Here is a 19,550-nt window from a genome sequence, read left to right as displayed (position 1 = left end):
GGGTCATGAAGACAGCTCTCTGCTGTCCTGAATTTAGATAAACGTGATGTTCAAGGCCAATGGGGTAGTCGATTGGATTTGTATTCCTCATTCTTAATTCCTTTCTTGTAACAGAATTACACATCCACTCCCTTTAACCATGTGGGTTTGCAGTGCCTCTTGGGAAAGAAAAATTATCCCTCATCCATTGCCTTTGGCCTTAGCCATGTGACTTGCTTTGGTTAATGGAATGCAGGTAGACATGAAAGGGCATCAGTTCCCAGCTGATATGGTTAAGAGGTATTGTGTATTTCCACTCACTCCTTTGTGTGTGTGTGTGTGTGTGTGTGTGTGTGTGTGTGTGTGTGTATGTCTTTGCTTCTACCATCAGCCATGAGAAGAACATGCCCCAGATATCTGCTGGCCCCAGAGTGAAGAGAAATATGGAGCAAACCTGAAACCAAGTTGAAGCTTGGAGTTGATCCCAGCTGAACTATAGCTAATCTTCAGATCCCTGAGCTAGAAATCAATGCTAATAGTCATAACTCATCAAGTTCTGGAGTCATTTAGAACACAGAATTATTTTAGCAGAGTCCTGATTAATGCTCCTGGGACCATCCATCTTTCATGCGCAGACAATATGATTTTAATTCTACCTGAAGCAGCCATTAGTCATCTTACCGTCTGCATCAAATCCACGTCAGTGAGATGACAAAGTCCTAAGGTATAAATGTTAGGTGGCAGAGTCAGGGCCTGACTCAAATATCTATACTTCCATGTCGTGATAAAATACAGCCTTAATTTTTTTTCAGTTATTTATTGATTTTGAGAAGGAGAGACAGAGAAAGAGAGAGAGAGAGGAGGAGGAAGGGGCAGAGAGAGAGGGAGAGAGAATCCAAAGCAGTCTCCACACTGTCAACGTAGGGCCCAATGTGGATCTTGAACCCACAAACCATGAGATCGTGACCTGAGCTGAAACCAAGAGTCAGATGCTTAACTGGTGGAGCCACCCAGGCACCCCCCCACTTAATTTTATTTGGAAAACACTTTAAATGAAGAAATCATATGTCATATTCACATAAATGTTGGATATACAGTGTAGTACAAACTAACCAAGATGATCTATAGACAGATCAAGCCAGGAGGCATCAAAATGATCTTGACTAGTTTCAGAAATTCCTCTTAGGACATTTTCTCATCAGCCCAGACATAATATATATATTTTTAAACATGAAGCAGGTGCCTGGTTCCTGAATTCCAGTGCTGGATGAGCGAGACAGGAAGAAAAACATTCTATTAGAGATAGAATGTTGATCTGGCCTACCCCATAGTCACCACTTATACAATCTCAGTTACAAAAATAACCCTTAGCTCTCCACTTCTGTGTCTGTGCAGACCTGGAGAGTAAGAAAGACTGTTATCTTACCATTTCTCTGAAGTTCATCTACAGTAGGCAGAGTTGGATGGAACAAACATGATCCTACCTAGAGATAGAGCACATTGGCTCAGATGATCTTTTGCAATTTCTTGTTTCAGTCTCTTTTATAAAACGTTTGGTACAGTCAGCTAATTTGCTATTTCTCCACTTCCATAAATCCATGGGCACATTGTCTAAGAGGGCCCAAATGCCTTCTCTCTACCCTAAACATAGCTTCTAACTTTTCATTGTTTGACTTTTTCCTACAGAGTTTCAAATATTTAAGGACACATGGGCGTATGTTGCTGTGAGTCAGCTTTCAGTGGCCTGAAATGGAGCCCTGATCATGGACTTGTGGGGATAGACTGTGTCCCTCCACCAAGCCCTCATGAAGACTCCTGGGGGGGGGGGGCGGAACTCACAGCAATGACAAGAGACACCAGGCTCTAAAACACATTCACTGTATCACTGAAGCCAGAGCTCAGGGAACTCCTTAGCCTTGCTATTCGTGGCAGGGCTGAGATGTTTCCTCATGAGAGACCCGGGATACCCGACTCCCACAGAAGCCCAGTCTCTTCCCGTCACAGGCCCACAAGGGGTCTACTTACGAAGAACTTTCCCTCATTGCATCATGACTGCTATACAGGGAACCCCTATCCCCAGAAGAATGGTCTGTTGGGTTTGGGCTTCCCCTTTGAACACAGGCCTGGATGTCTGGGGAAGATGAAGGCAGGAAGTGTGAGGGAGAGAAGTGCAAAGATAAAAAAAAAAAGATTTAAGGAAGAGTTCTAAAAGACATTCACTTTTTCATTATGAAGCAGGCTTAAGCTCCTTTCAGAGAGATCTCAGTCCATGAAGAGTCTTACGTGCACAGGACATATTTCCCTGGAAAGAGGCATGGCATAGAAGACTGGGTCCCCTTCTCTTGGCTCCATATACCCACCTTGTCTCCCTCTGCCTATGAGTGGAGCCATAGATAACACACCGTGAGAGTGGTCAATTATAAATTATGAAAATTTGGCTAGCCTTCCCTGCCATAGCCACCCGTCCCCACCATCATGTCCCAAACCAGACCTCAGCTCCCACATTCCACACTGATCTTGTCAGTGGTTGGCACCTACCTTCCTTTCATTGTATGTGGGTGTCTCAGTCAGTTCTAACTGGAAAGAGTCAATACACTCACAAAGGGATCATGTAAGGAGGATTTATTTACAAAGCTGGTACAGGGGAACCGCAACGGATAGCGCAGTAACCTGTAACCAGGGGTCACGAGGCTGTTGTTAGGGATTCTAGGGCCCGAAGGGTTGAGGGAAGGGGATGGTTGCCGGAATTGGGAAAGTTTGAGTCTTGGAATTTTAAGAGTTTGTCCCTGGAAGAGGTGGTTTGTGGAAGCAGCCAGCCAGGGGCACTACCTCAAGGAGGGGCCAGGAGCACAAATATGCTGACCTCATTTTCCCTCCTGTCTGATTTTCTGTAAGGTGTTCTCTACTGGCCAGTCACGACTGGGAGCAGGAGGGGATGGAAGCCCCGGTAGTGGAGTCCAGACTCACAGGGTCCTGGCAGAGAGCAGGGAAGACGATGGTAGAAAAGTGGAGCTGAAGGGGCGCCTGGGGGGCTCAGTTGGTTGAGCATCCGACTCTTGATCTCGGCTCAGGTCATGATCCCAGGATCATGGGATCAAGCCTCGAGGTGGGGCTCAGCGTGGAGCCTGCTTAAGGTTCTCTCTTTCCCTCTGCCCCTCTCCCCTGCTCATGATTGCATGCGTGTGTTCTCTCTCTCTCTCCCTCTCTCTCTCTCCCTTTTCTCAAAATAAATAAACTTTAAAAAAAAAAAGTGAGGCCTAAGGAACACAGGGAAAATACGTGACCCGTGGATTGCTTCATGCATCCTGATTGTCTGCAGGTCCTTGGACACACTTCAGTGCATAAAATGCCTCTCAACCGGTCACTCAAGGCTATTTCATGCCTGGTAGTGCAATTTTTCACTCTTCCATTATTGATGCTACTTTAAATCGTGTGACTAATCCTATAGCTTTTTTGAATCTATTTGCTTACAAATCTCTCCACTTTCTGCCAGATATTTTACTTTGAGGAGGGGTTGAGGATTAGGGGGCTTAAGATGTGAAACAGGACCATCCTAGCCAGGACCATAATGTAGTCCTCCAACTGACGGGCATCCCGGAGAACCGTGTCATTCTTGGGGATAAACTAAGGTTTTCCCTGAAACTGCTAGGGGATGCGTGTATTGTTTTGCTGAGCCTGCTAATAATCACACAAAAGTTATATAAGACTTACATTTTAGATTTTGCTTTTGTATGTAGAAGGCAGTATTCCCTCTGGATAAAGGGACAAAAGCACCTTTAGATATCTCTCATCTATCGCTTTTAATGACAGTTTGATAAATGTGGAGAGAAAACCCTGAAGTACCCTTTTAAAAAATCAGGGAAGGACGCCAGGGTGGCTCAGTCCATTATATGTCTGACTTTGGCTCAGGTCACGATCTCACCATTTGTGAGTTAAAGCCCCGCATCGGGCTCTCTGCTGTCACCACAGAGCCCACTTTAGATCCTCCGTCTCCCTTCTCTCTCTACCCCTTCCCTCCTTGCATGTGCACGCTCTCTGTCTCACTTTCCACCTCCGTCTGTCTCTTTTTCAAAACTAAACAAACATTTAAAAAAACTTTTTAAAATCAGGGAAACAAGAGCTCACACTCTTTTCTGGGACCAAGTTGACTCAGGCAGGCACCTAACTCTGTTCCCTTTCCCTCCTGAATGAAAATACTACGATCATATCTGTTAATGGTCCCAAGAAATAGACTCCAGGTAATGGGCAAACACTACTGAGTTCATCATCTACTGTCCCTTGTCTCCCTGCTTGAGAGGCTCGGGATTCTTAGATGTTGGTGTCAGCAGACAGGATCAAATATCATATTTGAAATTAGAGTCGGGGTAGGATTAAACGAGAGGAAGTAAAAATGTATTAGGTGTCATACTCTGTACGTACAGACTGTCATGAGGTCCTGGGTCACTCTCTGTAGGTGTGACCTCCCTAGAGGATGTCAGGCATCACCGAGGAAATGATGGACAGTATTGTGGGACATTCAGATTGAGAATTTCGATGAAGTAGGAAGTATTTTCATAGGCATTTGTTTTGAAGCAATGGGCGATGCCAAAGGAGCCAACGCCACATTTGCCCAAAGGAGACAAAGGAGAAGCTGGTGGTCAGGAAACATATTTACAAAATGGGTTGGAGACAGAGACGCATGTGGGAGATCGAGTCATTGTTGCCTCAGAAATGGAAAGTCCGCATGAGTCAGCTATGCCAAGCCGTGTGAGTCGGCCATGCCAGGCAAAGGTATTGGGATCAGTGGATATTGATGGGTACCAGGTACAGGGGTAGGGAGTGGTGGTAAGAAATCATGTGCATTTTTACACACGCATGTGAGTTGTGTAAAAAATGCAACCCATTGGACAGTCCTGAGAGCTGTCCCTTTTCACATTCTTCTTCACAATTTCCTTATATTTCTTTCAAAGAGGCTGGGCTAGCCCCACGCTCCTACAAAAAGAAACTGAGTATAATGGGAAGATTAAGGGCTTGTTTTTTTTTTTTTTTAAAGAGTTCTGGATGGCCATGTTCTTTCCTTCATGCAAGCCAAGGGAACATTTCTCAACACTTACCCCATGCCAACCACAAGTCCTAAATCTGATTTTCTTTTGAATCCTATTTTTAAAGAAGAGCCTACCCAAATGTTACTCAGAAAGAACCACCAAGGTGCATGCCTGAGGGTAGCCAGTCCACAGACTTTCAGCTTCTCCTGTCCTTTGATACCTCAGGAGTGGGCCTGGAAGCAAGTATTAATTTGAATAAGAAATGCAAATAATAAGACTGTATAATTTGGGAGCTAGGAATGGATGGCTAATGTATATTTTGTTTTACTAGATATAATCCTTTAAACAAAAAATGAACATTTAAGGGAAAAATAACCCTGTCTTTTGTATGATGTCGGTGGACTCCAGCTCTTTCCTTTAGCATGAGTGAATCACTTCAAGGGTCTGATATGTTGGGATATGAAATGATCTTTGGCAGATACACAATCCAGGGCAGTATAACTGGACCCATGTGTAGAGTCCTTTAGTGCACATAGGGATTTGTCTGTATTTAATGGTCAGTCTCCACTGATGGCAGAACTCTCAAGATAACGGAACGTCTTTACTAGCGACAAGGGAGGAAAGTCTTCAGTATAAAGGATTGGGGCACACAACGGAAAACAAAACAAAATGGTGAGTAAGTACATAGATGATTTGTATCCACTCTCAGTTGTGAGTGGAGATTTTTAGATAAGAACGAAGGGGGGGGAGGTGTAGACTAAGTTACTCTTCTGAACAGCACCTTGTGTATTACAAAATAGTTTCCCCAGATATTTGATGCCTCTCGCGGATGCAGGCTTTCTCAAATCATTGGGATGGAGTTTTTAAGGTTAAGACAACAAGTCAGTGCCTTGGGCCAGTCCAGAACTGGCGTGTGGACAAGGTTAGAAGCAGGTATGTATTTATAAACATATAATCAGATAGGAAGCAGATCATGTGTTTCCTTCATTCAGAAGAGTGCATTCCTAGGAGGAACCGGGCTGCTGCATCCCATGGGCACCTTAGAGAAACAGCTGTGACCAGCAAGACTCAGCTGGGCAGAAATGCTTTTGGGGACGAGTGGGTGCCCAGCAATGTAGCAGCTAGAGCTAGATGCTGCGATCATTCCAACCCCTGCCTTGGCTGGTCCCTGGCCCTCGTCGGGGCAGTATGCTGGCTGGGAGTCTCACAAGTGAGATTTCAAACCCAGATGTTCTTTCGAACTTTTGCTCTAAAACGTTTGGTCTTGCCCCTTGTTTTTCTAGAAAAACCAGTCTCCGATAATCATTTGATTGGATTCAGCCAAAGCAGCCCGGAGAAGATAGTGAGGGGGCGATGAACACATTTGTACTAAAAATCATGAAATCATAGAATGATAATATTCAGAGAGTTTATAGACGATTCCAGAATTTCCCTTCCTACTGTATACTGTTTTGAAATGAATAGTCCAGAGATTGCACGGTCTGATTGTGTGGGCCACGCCGAGGCCTTTGTCTCACAGACCTGAAGCTCTTGGCAGAGGGTCTTTTGAAAACCTGCTTCTTTTTATTTTTTAAAAAAATTTTTAATGTTTATTTATTTTTGAGAGAGAGAGAGACAGATCACTAGCAGGGAAGGGGCAGAGAGAGAGGGAGACACAGAATCTGAAGCAGGCCCCAGGCTCTGAGCTGTCAGCACAGAGCCCGATGCGGGGCTCGAACCCATGGACCACGAGATCATGACCTGAGCTGAAGTCAGACACTTAACTGACTGAGCCACCCAGGCTCCCCTGAAAAACATGTTTCTGAGGCTCATCAGGCCATGCACTTCAGCTCTATTCATGGGAAGTGTCTATAGCAATAGCCGTCAGACTCCACTATCTTTGACTCCGTGTTATTATTATGGGCCTTCAGAAAAGTAAAGGAGGCACACAGTTTATCAGAAGGTGGCTTTTTGCCACATCTCCTGAAGCTGGGCCATGGGCTTCATAGAACCAGCCTCCGCCCACTCATTCCTTTGGGAATTTTGGAATTATTTGTAACTAAGTAATATGCTTTTCTTGGATAAGGAACCACTAATTGCTTATTTTCCTTGGTGCTTTGCACATCTGACTAATGTTGACTCAGGTAGATATTAGAAAGTTATTTATGCTGTGGGTAAGAATTACTTGCAAATACCCTTATAGTTAGCGTGAGGCTTGTACGAGTTTGTACAATTCAATTATGTAGCCCGGGGCAATGATTCCTTCCTCTCCTTTAAAAAAAAAAATGTTATGAATTTTTCTTAGTTTACTGTTGATGAAGATGGCGTCCTGAATTTTACCTCTCCAGCTCATTACGCAGGACCATCGATGTGAAAAATGGAGACAGAGGTAATTTATATTTCTTTTTGGAATACAGCTTTCTGATGGCTGGACCATCTCCTTTACAATAACTTATATATAGAATACATATCAGATGGCACCAAGCTCATTGAAAAATCCAGGGACTCTTAAGAAAGCTACAATTTCTAGAAGGAGATAATGGTCTATAAGTTGTAGATGGATTTATTGGTAATTAATTGCCAGCACACCCTTGTTGTTCCCCAGCTTGCTACACATTACTTTTAGAAAAAATATGGGGGTACCCGGGTGGCTCAGTCAGTTGAGCGTCTGACTTCGGTTCAGGTCATGATCTCACAGTTTGTGGGTTTGAGCCCTGTCTCAGGCTCTGTGCTGACAACTAGCTCAGAGCCTGGAGCCTGTCTTTGGATTCTGTGTCTCCCTCTGTCTCTGACTCTCCCCTGCTCACTCTGTCTTTCTGTCTCTCTCTCAAAAATAAATAAAACATTAAAAAAAATTTTATAAATGATACATACTTTAGCTCTAAGTAATTGACTTTGCTCCGGGTAACAGCAAATTATTTTTCCCCACCCAAGATTTTGGCTTGTAGCTTAAAATATTTTAAAACTGAGCTTTACTACCAGTCACGGTTTCCACAGGAAACTACCTCTCTGGTAAAAATAACTTATGGCACACATTTTTTTTTTTTTGTACAGCACTACCCATCAATATTGATTTTCATTTCAACTTTTTTCGTCCCCCCACCCCTCACAGAAAATTTGAAAATAGTATTTCCTCGGGAAAATTACTTGGGGATGTGTGTGAACCTCCCAACCCGTGGTATTTTTTTTTAAGTTTTGTAAAAAGCTAAATTCACAGGCAGTAGACAGAAACTTGAAGGTATTTAAGATTCATGCTGTGCCAGATTCCCTCAGTGTAAAACAACAACAAGAAAAAATGTAATTGGAATAAGAAGGGTGTGTGGGTGTGCGGGGGGGTTTCTAGGGAAAGAATTTTGGTGGGAAGGAAAGAGCCCCCACAAAATGTGGTAGAAGTGGCCTCAGAAGGCTTGCGAGGTTAGGTCATTCAAGACGACTCAACTGCCACCTTGCTTACCATCATGAGCCTCCGTAGCAACTGACTGACTAACCCGGAAGTCCCCAAGCTTTAAGGAAGCCCGGATTAGCCCATGTGGGTGGGGGGGGGGGCATGGGGAGAGGCCCTGGGACTTCCATAAAGAGAGACAGGTGCCCAGCCAGGTCCCAGCTGCCACATCCCCTCATTGTTCCAGCTCAAGTCATTGTCTGACTGCAACTGGGCCAGAAATTTCTCACCGGAACTGCTTCGAGGAGATGTTCCTGGAATTCCTGTCTTGCAGAAAGATAATAAAATGGTTGTTGTTTGAAGCTGGAGTTTGAGGGGCGATTTGTTTTCCAGCAACAGTGGCGGAACAATGGCACCCCGGCTCAGGAGGCAGCCCCTGTGTGGGGATGGAGGGGGACGCGAGAGGTGGACAGGGAAGGTCAGGTCTCTCTGACTTCCCTATTTGCACCATATTGCCTCAGGGCTCTTCCACCTCCACTTCTGGTTACCAGAGAGTTGGCTCCATTATTCCTCCACTCTGGCCTCCTCCAAGGAGCCTTTTGGTGGCTCTGTAACCCTCCATGAGGCCTCGGGTGGTACTCGGGCTGAGAGGACCAGTGAAAGAAGCATGCTTTATTAAGCAGCTGAGGCCATTGCACCTGACCTACTTGAGGAAGGAGCAGTCCTTGGCCTCAAGGGGCTCATAAGTCCTTGTAAGAGAAGTCGAGGCATAAATCAATAGATGCCTCCAGGCACTAGATGGAGATGGGAACACAGAAGGATCAGGCACAAGATGGCCGACTGCATCCTGCCTTAGCCTATGCAGCTGGCCACAATTCTCTCTCCATCTCCTCCTTCTCAGACCACTAGTTCAATTGCTTGTTCCCAAATATGGCGACGTTCTTTAGATTCTCCAGTCACTTTCCAAATGCTAAGATGGAGTTTATATCTAATTCCCAGACAACAACCTGGGGAGCCAAGAGTGATCCAGACACATTGAATGCAACAAATACTCAAGCATTCCTCAGCTGAGATCAACTCATTTCTGAAGTCTTATTTTGCTTTTTTTTATCTCTTCCTTCCCTGCAGGCAGTCCTATTTCCTTGCACAAGAAATAAGAAATGGTCGTTGAACTGAGTTAAACCTAGGTGTAACCAGTACGTTTACAGAGTTATATAATCCCTTAACCATAACAGACAAGCGTAAGGTAATGAGCGTAAAGCTGGAACTCTCTAGAAGGAAAGGCCGTATATGTGACGGGAATGTGAGACAGAGATTGATGATGGTAAGGATTGGGGAAAATGTGTTTTGAAAATTTAAATACATTCCAAATTTTTTGAAGCCCTAAGCAGGCCTTTGCAAACTAAACTCTGTTTGCACCGGGTAAAGTGCGACTTCCTGTTTTGGAGAAAAAGTTTCAGAAGGTTCATGAGGCCTCTCGGGGACTCACTCATCTCCTACCAACACAACAGTTGAACAATTTTAAATGTAAATTAGGGAAAATGTGGATTGGATTTCATTTGAAACCCAACTTAAGTGAGAGAAAGAAACAAAATAGATTTGAAAACTATTGCAACCATTTGAGAGGTCCAGACCCACGTCAGTTTCCATTATCCTTCATCAGTAAGAGGCCAGGCAGGACAAAGGCTATCAGTGTGGCTTCCCGGCCTCACTATAAACAAACACCCAGTTACTGCCCGCCTCCCCTCCTCGCTGGGATGACAGTCTCTCTGAATTAGTGCAAGATTTTGAAAACAGAATACAGGTTTTCCCCCGTCCAAAAACAGAGCTCTCCTATGAAACCTTTTGCAAGCAGGAATGGTGTCACATGAAGAAGCAATTACCATTCATTTATATGGAAAAATGTTGAGCCTTCCTGGACCCTAAAAAGCTCACTTCTTGAGGCGCCTGGGTGGCTCAGTCTGTTACGCATCCGACTTCGGCTCAGGTCATGATCTCACGGTTCGAGGGTTCGAGCCCCACGTTGGGCTCTGTGCTGACAGCTCAGAGCCTGGAGCCTGCTTCAGATTCTGTGTCTCCCTTTTTCTACTGCTCACCCACTCATGAGCGCTCTCTCTCTCTCTCTTTCTCTCTCTCTCTCTCAAAAATGAATAAACATTTTAAAATTTTTTTTTCAATCACCCCTTTTAGGCTTTTCTGATACCTTAGGACACCTCTTGCTAGCAGATGCACAAAATAAATTTAAATAAAACACAAACGCTCATAGACACGGTGCAAAGCTCTGCTGACTAGATGCTGAGGTCCTAAATAGTTGCCGGGGAAGGAGTTGGAGAGACCGCTCTAGCTACTCAGGGCAGGCGCTGCCCCTCTAACAGCTAAATTGCAAGACAAACACTGAACACTATTTTTGCTTTGCATCTTTTTTCCTAAAAGCAAAAATTCCCTTTGGATTTCTTCTCATTAGCAAAACCAAGTGCTAATGTAGCTGTTTTGTAAAAGCGAAGTGGTGTGCTGCGAACTTTCGAAAGGCGAGGACACCTGCCAGGGGTTAGGTACAATTGCTTTACAATGAAATGTGTCAAAGTTTCTTAAAATAATTACTGTGCTTACACAGATGAAAGTGTTTTCGCCTATTCTTGTGTTTACCCAGTACTATTTTCCTCAACACGTTCTTTCTTCCGAGAAAGGGCAGAGGTTAACGTCAGCCTGAGCTAGATTCAATCATCATGAATTTATGGACTCCAAATCAATAAAACCTTACTGCATTTGATGTAGAAATTTTGTATGTTTGAATTTAATTATCTGATGTGGGAGCACTTTGTTAGTGCTGGATTCTACTAATTAAATAATTTCTTCATCAATTCTTATTTACACACGCTTAGATGTTCTGTATTAAAATGCAACTGAAGGTCAGTTCTTCACGAGATCCGCTTTGAACTAAGAAAGGGCAATGTTGGAATGCCGACTCTGATAAAAGTATGCTTCTGTGCACACGGAGAGATCACACCAATTCTCATTAAATACTCACTGTACAGAATAACAGGAAATCATAAGGAGGAAAAGCTTCCTAATTTATTCTTATCTCCCTTCCTGGTATAGAAATCTTAGATCTGTACATCTCCCACCAATTTAATGCCCTGGAGAAGAGATCTCACATCCATACTTATATCTACTTAAATAGTTTTATATCCAAATTTTTTATGTGTTTAATCCATAAACACAAACCTGTAGAACAAGTGGCTGCCACTGTTTTTGTTGGAAAAAAATCTCCTGTTTTATGATGTTACTTTAAGAAGATATCAGCAATTGAGGTGCTTATAAAATGGAAAACATGGAGAGACGGCAAAAGAGGCATGGGAATATGGGGTCAAAATGCCTACGTTGGAGGGGTGTCTGGGTGGCTCAGTTGGTTAAGCGTCTGACTCTTTATTTTGGCTCAGGTCATGATCTCACTGTTCATGAGTTCGAGCTCTGCACTGACAGGGAAGAGCCTGCCTGGGATTCTCTTTCTCCTTCCCTTTCTGCCTCTCTCTCTCTCTCTCTCTCTCTCTCTCTCCCCCTCCCTCTAAAAATAAATAAACTTTTAAAAAAGCATAGATTTGACTTGTACCCTGCAACTGAACTTCTTACTGACCTTCTCTAACTTTTGACTCTACCTCTAAAAGTAGAAATAAGAAAAACAGCTCTACAAGGGGGTTCTTGTGAAGTTTGGAGATAAAAATTAAGCTAAGACTTGGGCAAATTATGAAAATGATATTACAAACAGTCATTATTTATTGTATTAAGTTTTGTTACAGGAGCTGGACTGCCTCAATGAAGATGATGCTTCTACTATTTTTGATTGATGTGTCCTGGACCATACCTCGCTGTCCTCAGGTTCTTTTGGCCTGGTTTTCAATGGCTAGTATTTGATCATGAAAAAAAGTAAATCTCATGCAAAAGAAACCCTTCGCTCAAATCTCCCTGATGCCATGCTTTATGGCATACGTCATTGTGGGGTACATCCAAATGGACCTCCAAGATGATAACAATGACGTCTGTTGGCAAAATTTACACTGAGAGGAAAACAATGTCATCTATTGACCAGGACCTCAATCCATATGTATGCATTTGCCAAGGAGTCCATAACAAATGGAACAGGCTGAGGGGCTTAAGCAACAGAAATGTATTGTCTCACAGGTCTAGAAGCTGGAAGTCTGAGATCAAAATGTTAGCAGGATTAGTTTCCTCTGAAGCCTCTCTCCTTGGCTTGCAAACGGCCACCTTCTCTTTGCGTCTTCACGTTGTCCTCCCCTCTACGTGTCTGTGCTAAATCTCCTCTCATGTTACATTAGGGGCCAAACTAATGATCCCGTTGTGACTTAATTAACTTCTTTTTAACCAATTAACCTCTTAATTAACCTCTTAATTAACCAAATATTGTCATGATCTGAGGTACTGGCAGTTAGAACCTCAACGGATAAACTTTGGTGGAAACGCAACTCAAACAGATATAAGCTTATAACTTCCGGTCTATCTTAACGGGATGGAGATAACAATATCCTTATATGACTCATTTTAATGCTTAAATAAAGGTAGTCTCTTGAGCGTGTTCTAGAAATGGTTTTGACCACCAGAGGGCTCCTGTATTTATGCAATGAAACAATTAGAATAACGTGTTCAGAAGTAAATATGAAGTTTATCATGAAAGTTGAATACTTGATGTCTGTGTTTTCTTAGTGAATCAATCTACAAGCATCTATTAATGAACCTGATGATAATGACAATGATGATACCTTTATTGAGAGGTGATGATGTGTCCTTCACCATACCAGGTACTTTTCATAGGTGTTCCACCCTAAGAGTCTTGACTCCCCTATTACTTACATTCAGTGCTTTTGTTACTTCAAAATCGCAAATAATACATCTAAGACTTGCTTAAATATTGATACATAGCTAGTGACAGGCTACATAGAAACATGAATCTCCAACATCATCATTAGCACCACTAGCATCTTATAGTCCTTGGAAGATCTTTCTTGATTAGCTCTGAGATGTTTGTGAACTTCTTGAAACACTATGCAAAATATGGAGGTCCATGTCCAAGTGTAGAAATGAAAGATCCAGATTTTCCATCCTCTTAAGTTCAGCTCTGTTCTATAGTCTAGGAAATGTTGGTTATACATATGAACAAGAGTCAAGGTGGCTTTGAGCTACCCTCCCTGTTTTTTTTGTTTTCATTGCTTGATTTAGTCTCCATAGTCCGTCCTCTAAAAGTTTCTCTACTGGATGTATGACTTCCATTATCCCTTTAGTTTTATCACCTGTGTTGTCCTGTGTGCACCTGGCTAAGTTTACTTTCCCTATTAGTCAGGACTCTTGGTTGCAAATACAGAAACATGATTCAAACCAGCTTAAGACCCAGGAAGGCTGGAGCTGTCCCCAGGAACGCCTCAGACCAGGGACTTGAATTCCATCAGGACCCTGGTACATCTTTCCTCCATGTGCCCGCTTCACTGACTTCTGCTACAAATGAGGTTTCTCCATCTGGTAGTAGCCTGGCCATAGATGTTTTAGGTTTATGTCTTCAAAGCCTTGGGGCTTCCCTCTCAGTGCTACTTAGAAAAAAAATCCAAGGAATGGGGTGCCTAGGTGGCCCGGTCGGTTAAGCATCTGACTTCAGCTCAGGTCATGATCTTGTGGTTCGTGAATACAAGGCCCACATCTGGCTTTCTGCTTTCAGCATGGAGCCTGCTTTGGATCCCTCTATCTGCCCCTCCCTTGTGCTCTCTCTCTCTCTCTCTCTCTCTCTCTCTCTCTCTCTCTCAAAATTAAAAAAGGAGAAAAAAAATCCAAGGAAAAGACTCATTAGCCTGGCTGTAGGAATGCACCTACTTTTTAAAAATTTTTAATATTTATTGATTATTGAGAAACAGAGAGAGACAGACCATGAGCATGGGAGGGGCAGAGAGAGGCGGAGACACAGAATCCAAAGTAGGTTCCAGGCTCTGAGCTGTCAGTGCAGAGCCCGATGCGGGGCTCAAACCCACGAGTGGAGAGATCATGACCTGAACCGAAGTCAGATGCTCAAGCAACTGAGCCACCCAGGTGCTCTAGGAATGCACCTATTTCTTGAGTAATCACTATGTTCAGGGTGGTACTATGGATGTCCAGACTTCACTTATGGGCTCTTGTCTCTGACTAGGTGGATAGGATATCGTGCAGAGTGGCCTAAAAAGAATCACATGGATGGGGCCAGGGAGGAGCAGCCCCCCCCCTCCCCAAGGAAGAGTCATACTATTAGTGGAAAAAAGTGGGGGGATGGGCCAACAAATTCATCTAAGATCCACTATGGCAATTATTTTATTTTATTTTATTTTTCTAATGTTTATTTCTTTATTTTGAGAAAGAGAGAGAGCACGAACAAGGCAGAGAGAGAATCCCAAGCAGGTTCCACACTATCAATGCAGAGCCCAACTTGGGGCTTGATCCCACGAACCATGAGATCATAACCTGAGCCCAAACCAAGCATTGGCCATTCAATCAACTGAGCCACCCAGGTGCCCCTATGATTTTAATCAACAGAGGCAATCCTGCCTCCTTCCTGACTCAGAACAGAGACAGCAGCAGAACTGAGCAGCCCACAGGAAACTGGACTTAGAATTAAGTCCAAGCTGACCTTGACCCCTGATCTTGCAGGATTGCTGATTGTCATGCCCAGCACAATTGGGCATTCTTCATGAATGGTAGCATTTTGTCTATTTTAGTACCCCAAAATGCAGTTGTTTCTGATATGGAACATTCTTGTTCTGTGATCTCTAAATATGTACAAACATCCAGTATTTATTGATGCAAATGATTGGTATGGATGGGCTTATTTTTTGTTGAATGCATTCTTTAGACCCTAGGGTCATAGTGGCACACAAGCCCACTTCCCCAAATGAAGTAGTTGTTGGGACTTTGCAACGAGACCTTGGACATAAACACTCCTTCAGGGAAAAGGCAGAGGGAAGAAAGAAGGCCCCATATGCCTACCCTTAGCTTCCAGATCTTTCTTATTTCCTTCTCCTCCTGGGAAGACATCCTGGACCCTCTGGGCTTGTATTAGGTCCTCTCAACTATACTTCTGGGAGTAAGGGTTGGAGAAGACCTACTAGATCTTTCTGTTTTAGCTTCGCTTTTTCATTTGCTTTTGGCCAAGCTGGACTTCACTCTAGTTTCTATAAATATAGAATTAGATGAATAATAAGGCAGCTCTTCTCCAGGATTTATTGTAAGTAGGCATGAAACAATATGTGTGAGTCCATATGGTGTGAAGGGGCTCATATGCATAAGGGGCTCAACAAATGCTAACAGGAAGTAGATGCAGCAGTAGAATAATATATAAGAATAATATAATTTTTATTGAAAAATTATTGAATTTTTATTGAAAAATTACTGTACATCATCATTATATTAATCACTCTCAGTTGAGCCTGATAGGGACTGTAAATAATAGACATTATTATTTCCAATTCACACATGAGGTAGCTGAATGTCCATTGTCACCCAACTAGTAAGTTCCGTAGCAAGATTTGAACTCACTGACTCCAAAGCCTTAGCACAGAGCAAACTGTCAAGACTTCTAAATACAGACACAGTATAGCCCTGATATAAATCTCTTCACAGCCCTGTGCCTTTTGTTATACTTTGGATCTATATGACTGGGCCTTCTCCTCTGTGAATGCTGTAATATTTGGAAGATCTTTCTCACTATAACCCACGTGGCTCTTTTTCCTCATCTCTCTCAATAGCATTAAGACCAGAGTCTATTGTGGTATTATTTCGTATCCCATCTTCTCTGACAGAAGTCTCCCAAACACATTCTTGGATGTGTGAGGAAAATAATTAGGTCCAGACAGGCTACAAACCATCTTGGTTCTTCTTTTAAAATTTTCGAATATTATCTGGAATTAGAAGTTGGACACGAAGACACACCATGCCATATTCAGCATGATGAATGATTTTCTACAGGAAATGACTCCCCTGCCACACCTGTTTGTGGCCGGAAGTTACGTCTGTCCTTGTTCCTGAGACTCTGAGCCAGCTATTACCCAGTCTTCCTTGTCACATCCCTGGATCACCAAGGGAAAATGCTTCACATTTTTATTTCTTCTTAAGGCTACTGATACTACATTTATTTTTCTTTTCTTTCTTTCTTTCCTTCTTTCTTTCTCTTTCTTTCTTTCTTTCTTTCTTTCTTTCTTTCTTTCTTTCTTTCTTTTTTCTTTGAGAGAGAAGATGCAAGTGAGCAAGGGGCAAAGCGGGGTGGGAGAGAAGTGGGGCTAACCCAAAGCAAGGCTTGTGCTCACCCAATGTGAGACTTGAACTCACGAACTGTGAGATCATGACCTTAGCCGAAGTCAGATGCTTAATGACGGAGCCACCCAGGCGCCCATGGTGCTCCTTTTTCAATGGCAGCTTTCCTCAGTTATGAAAGGTGGGTGGTGAATGGCTGAGGGAATCCACACGGTGTTCTCAACAGTAGTTATATATTTCATTAACAAGATGATCTTTGCCTAAGTCAAAAGCTTTGAGTAATTTTCCCTGTCTCATTTGCATAGTGTTTAAGTTTTTGGCTTCCAAAGGTTTCAGACAAAACACACACTCAGGGTGGCATATCATAGAGCAAAATGAGCTTACAGGTCGTATATGCCAGAGGTCTGAGGGGGAAAAAAAATCAAATGAAAACAAATGTGTTGGGCCAAATAATAAGAAATAAACAGAAATGAAGGAAAGTCACAAACCAAGCCAGAAAAGAAACAGAAACTCCGTAAGAAAACACACTTAAGGAAATCAACAAAACGTGGAGCCAAAGGAACATCAGGAAGGTCGTTCCCAGATGGCCAGCTCTCCCGTGCAGTGTCCCCTTGGGAGTGGAAACTTTTTAGCAGGCAACCCGACCCCAGAGCCTCGGGCCTGGAGCAGGGCATCGCCTGTGGAAGAGCCTGAGCCTTGTGAACAGCTTTTAGTGAGCAAAGGGGAAAAGATTCCTTCCTCACGGGCCGGCCTTTTCTGGGAAGGCCTCATGGTTGAGGGTCCCAGATGTAGGGTTGGGGAAATGACATATGAAGTGGAAGGATAAGGGGCCGCCTCCCCTCTTCACAGAGAAAGCAAGATGCTTCAGAGATAAAACATGGGGTGGTGAAGGCCATGCATTTTGACATCCCACAGTACTGAGTCTGAGTCCTACCTCTATCCTGTGACCTGGGGTGCTCATTTCAGCTCTCTGTACCTCAAGTTCCTCATGTGTGAGAAGGGGATGATAATAGCATGTATCTCACAAGGTTACGGTGGAAATAAATGAGATAATGGCGTTCAAAATAGTATCTGTTGTTAAGTCAGTTAAAGTGTCTGTTATATGAGTGATGTTGTTGGGGAGCAGGATAGGGACAAAGGGTTAGCCAGACGGTAATAGCAATCCTATAAGGTGATAAAGGAATATAGCTTGTTCAGGAATCTCTGTCCTTGTGAACATTGAATCACAGCATTCTTGAAGTTTCTTACAGGTCCTTCAGTGTCTCGGAGGAGTAAGTCCTCTGGGACCTTCCCAAGACCAATTTGCCCTTCCCAGATGTCCTCAAGAATTGTCTGGAACACACACACCCCCCATATAAATACGTAGATCAGGTGTGGCATGGGTTTCTTTGTGACTGAACCCAAAGATCCCGGCATCTCTGGAATTTCCTGGGTACCAGGTATTCAGTCCAGGAAAGCAGCCACCCAGCATGGCGAGCTGCAAAACAGACACATCCACCAAACAAAGAATGGAAAATACCCACCACTCCTGTGGGATTTCCCCGAGCTTATCTGAACCTTTATGGTCTCTAATGGCTGAATCAACATGCAGTACAGGGATATAGGAAAAATAAAGATAAGGTAAAGAAAACAAATATCCACTCTGCTTTCATCTTAGCCAATTCCCAGAGGGTCTAGTCACATATCCATTTGTCTCAGTCGTCAAGCAACGGATGGGACATGGTTCCCTCACGCTGGGTGTCTCCACCATTGGTGCAATCCCAGAGTGTTTTTCCATCACATTTTCCTTTTACTTCCTTTCATAGGAATATGGCTGCCATCAAGTCAAGTAGAAATAGTGGGGTGTATAGGCAGTTTGGAGTCCAGTGTTTAAAGCCCCACATGGCATATTCTCCTTTTTGTCTTAGGACTCATTAGATGATCAAAAAATTATTTCATGCGGCAGGCAACATGGGTCATGCTTACAACTCTGGCGTTCTTGGCAGCCCCACAAGGTAAAATTGTTAGGTAGGTGAACTCTTTCCTTGATACTCCTATACCTTCTTTTTAGGTGTTCTTCATCCCCTGTCCAAAGCTTTCCTCCTCTTCAGGGTGCCGAACAGACCCCCCCCCACACACACACCTCAGTTCAGCTAGCCTTTCTCTCCCCAACCCCTCCCTACACCCAACAAAAATGTGTGGGTCCTGAGTCCGTCAGTGCCGGGAGGGATCTGCTCTGCCGAGGTGATAACTAACCCAGCTGATGGATGAATTCCTGCCAGTACTTTAACATCCATAATGAATTTGTATATAATCACTCTTAAAGACTATATTTCCACTTTGACAGGCACTTTCTGAGGTCTTGATGTCTTAAGTCAACCCAAAGGAGGGGGGAGATATTTGTATATTTGTTCAAGGTCCATTTGGGGCACTGACTGTTGCCTTCATCATGTTGATTGTCTGCGACCATCAAACATCTTGATGTGTCTTGGAAAAAGTGTCTGTTACATCCCTGGAGTGGGACAGGATCCTTGGAACACATCAGTGAGAGCCTGGCTGTGCTACAGAAAATAATCCAGAAGCTCTTGTCTTTTCAAGCGTGAACTATTTTATTTACACTGTCGGATACTTGTGAAGTTGCTGCTGTTAAGGGTGACCTTGAGGATATTAATAGATTCACCACTAGAATTGAGAAACTCGGCTATACCTCTGTCACCAACTCGGTTTATTTATGGTCCCGGGAGAGCCCCTTCATCTCTCTGAACCTTGGTTTCTTCCTTTTACAATTAGGAGAGTTGGACTACGTCATCTCTAATGTCCTTACAAGCTTGAAAATTCCATTATTCTAAAATCCATTGGTGAAGTCGGTCAGGGTGTTGCCTGTCCAAATGTTGAATGCTGCCGTATTTTCAGCGAGGTTACTTCTGGTC

The 19,550-nt window shown here is 43.4% G+C and overlaps 1 long non-coding RNA gene across 4 annotated transcripts in view; it reads left to right on the top strand.

Moving 5' to 3' along the window:
* Window positions 1-19,550, top strand: part of LOC115283586 — a 44,335-nt gene that overhangs the window by 19,663 nt on the left and 5,122 nt on the right. For 2 of the 4 annotated variants that reach the window (XR_003905021.1, XR_003905020.1), the window contains exons 5-7: window positions 5,581-5,675; window positions 7,288-7,371; window positions 12,151-13,178. This is a non-coding gene — a long non-coding RNA (uncharacterized LOC115283586). Of the gene's footprint in view, window positions 1-370; window positions 840-5,580; window positions 5,676-7,287; window positions 7,372-12,150; window positions 13,179-19,550 lie in introns of those variants that run through there. The other 2 variants (XR_003905022.1, XR_003905023.1) reach the window with 2 other exon arrangements.

This window comes from Suricata suricatta, chromosome X (assembly GCF_006229205.1).
Source record: "Suricata suricatta isolate VVHF042 chromosome X, meerkat_22Aug2017_6uvM2_HiC, whole genome shotgun sequence".
NCBI lineage: Eukaryota > Metazoa > Chordata > Mammalia > Carnivora > Herpestidae > Suricata > Suricata suricatta.
This window is presented reverse-complemented; position numbering and strand designations above follow the sequence as displayed.